This window comes from Nicotiana sylvestris, chromosome 9 (assembly GCF_000393655.2).
Source record: "Nicotiana sylvestris chromosome 9, ASM39365v2, whole genome shotgun sequence".
Taxonomy (NCBI): Eukaryota; Viridiplantae; Streptophyta; class Magnoliopsida; order Solanales; family Solanaceae; genus Nicotiana; species Nicotiana sylvestris.
The window spans coordinates 123,198,787-123,201,640 of NC_091065.1; the positions used below are offsets into that span (position 1 = coordinate 123,198,787).

The 2,854-nt window shown below is 33.7% G+C and overlaps 1 long non-coding RNA gene across 1 annotated transcript; it reads left to right on the forward strand.

The window, feature by feature from the left end:
* The first annotated feature begins 345 nt into the window (after positions 1 to 345).
* LOC104243821 (uncharacterized) lies at positions 346 to 2,346 on the forward strand. Its single transcript, XR_715302.2, has 2 exons — positions 346 to 869; positions 2,181 to 2,346. It is a non-coding gene; the product is annotated as an uncharacterized lncRNA (long non-coding RNA).
* The last annotated feature ends 508 nt before the right edge of the window (positions 2,347 to 2,854 follow it).

Genomic DNA, 2,854 nt, shown 5'->3' on the forward strand with positions numbered 1-2,854 from the left:
TCTATGTATAGCGCCACTATATCTGGCGCTATACATTAATGCTGTATATATAGCGCCATGTATTGTGGCGCTATACCTGGCCATGTCAGCTTTTACAGTATAGCGCCACAATACCTGGCGCTATACCTTAACAGTTCTGTTACTGTTAGTATATAGCGCCAGGTATTATGACGCTATATATAAAAAAGGTCATTTTTTTACTACCTATTTGTGTAGTTTGAGTAAAAAAAAACTACATTTTGATTCCGGACTCCTATAATATCTCATAAGTAGATGATGCCCCTTTCTCTCTTATTTTACTTTATTTGACAAAGTTTCTCCTTCCTTTCCATGGGCAGACTTTGTCCCTTCTATTTTTGTGAAATTCCTTGCTTTAATATCTTAACTTTAAGAATCACATCTGCCATGTAGATTCTGTCAACACAAGAAGCCACAGACATTTTTTTTAGAAGGTCAGATTCGGCCTCTGTATCAAGGATTCAGATCCGTTGAACGGATACTTTCTTTTTCCTCTCAACAAAATTTCTCAAACAGCTTTTGAAATTCAAACGGCTAGTGATTCATAAAAGTCCCGCCCAAGCCAAGAAACCTAATACTTTCGCCTATAAATACTCACTTTTGGATCCATTTTAGGGGGACTCCGGGCCGCCACTCGATGACTCCTAAAAGCTACTGCTCTCGTTCGTTCTTATAATTTTGCCTTGCCAAAAATCTTCTCTTTTCTTTTGTCTCTTGATTGTGTTGGTTTTAAATACAAGTACTGCATTTTGTTGCCTATTGCATCGTTTAACAATCATTTGAGTTAGCAAGTTTGAGGTCGGAGTTCGGTAGATCCAAAGCCAACGCCTCAGTTCGCTGCCCTAAAATAGGTCAGTGATTATTCTCCTCTTTTCGATTCCGCAGTTCTAAGCATGTTTATAATCTGCACATATCGGAAAAAGTGTTGTTACTTCCCTTTCGTTTCTTTTTAGACATTTGAAGTGCTTCTTATTAACCTCTGATGTAATTAATTTGACTTATCATTCTATGTTCGTTGTTTGTTAGGAATCATGAGTTAAGTATTCTTAGTTGTTGTCAATATATTAGAAACCATGTTTAGAACTTTTGCATTTTAAACTAAATCGTTAATTGATAGCATGTCCATATGTATTCATAACTGTGTTCTGATTATCACCCTTAAAATGGTTAGGACGTGTGTGTTAGAACTTATAAGAATTGTTGTAAAAGTATAGGATACGGTTGTCTGATCCATGAGATTGAAGCTGATTAATGCAGTAGTCATCATCTCGCTATTCAGTATAGGATACGGTTGTCTGTTCCATGAGATTGAAGCTGATTAATGCAGTAGTCATCATCTCGCTATTCAGTATAGGATACGGTTGTCTATTTAATTAGATGCTCTTCAGTTAAGTCCTAATGTTAACTAATTATGTAAATTCCATATGCACTTTCGAGTCTGATACATGAAACCTATGTATTTGTTTAAAGTATTGGTAGTCTGAAACAAGTTGTCAGTGACATCTCGCTATTCAGTCATGCCTATAGGATTTATAATACTACTAAATCTGATATTAACAAATAACGAGTGCTTGCAGTTTAGCTCTAAATGTTATAGAAAGTTTTCTTTGTGATATATGGGCATATATCACAAAGAATTGTATGGGCATATAGGTAATTAATCAGGTGTTTGAAAGAATTGTATGGGTTTACATTGAGTCTGCATTCTGTCCCCCTGGTCATTTATTTGTCGATATGTATCAGGTTGGGAGAATTTTTTTGTTCTATCTAAGTAATTAAATGTTATATGGAGTAGCAGTAGTTTGTTCTAATTGTTTGGAAGCATGTTAAATTAGCACGTTTGTAAAGGGTACCTTTAAGACTTCTTAGTGGTAGAAATCATGTCCAGCTCTTTCCTTGGAAGTATTTTGGGTAATTACAAGTAATTCTCTAGTTCTGCAAATGCATTCTTTCTTCATCTAATTACCACTAACATTGGCAGTATGTATCCTATGTGTAGTTTTAAAATTTCTTTCAGATCTCTATAATCCTTAGAACACTCACCTATAGTCAACTATTCATCTTTCTGCTTTGCTATTTTATTTTTCGTGCATATTAAGGGTTAAGCTCTCTTCTAATTTCACCCTTTACTTTATTTGGCATGTAATGCTGGAGTTATAAAGAGTCTCAAAGTGAGAATCTCCACCACCATCACATGGAGTCAGTCACATTCCATCTACTAGAGTTACCGGATAGCAAGAAAGAAACAAGTGAAACGCTTGGGGCGCCACTTTTGCTATTCTTTTTATCTATCTTTATTATTATTAATTTATTTCTATATTTGGAGTTTATTTTAGTTTGGGGTTCTAGTACTTATATAATCTTTAGGAATTTAAGATCACTAATTTAATAACCTTTCATCAATTTACCAATGCTTAAGCATTTTCTAATAAGCTTAATATTATACCTATGACACTTTTTTTAAGAAATCAATTTGTTAAAACGATGGCTTTCCGATAACTTCTTGTCAAGCTCGTTTCTAATATCATTAAGTTTTTGAACTAAGATGTTTAATTCTAACCAGGTAATTTTTTTTACGACAATTGCTTAACTTTAAGCAACTGGAAAACTTTATTTTTTCTTTAAGAATTAAATTTTAATAAGTCAAAAGAAGTCATTTGACGTTGAAAGATGTTACGCTTACATCTAATTTATTCTAAAATCTTGGACTAATTAGCCTAAGTTTGGCTGGTTAACCGTAGTTAACAGATCATATAGGGTGCTTTAATAACCTTCCCTATAGGATTAGTTAGAACACTTACCTATAATTTTTAAGGTTAAGCAGACCATAAAAATA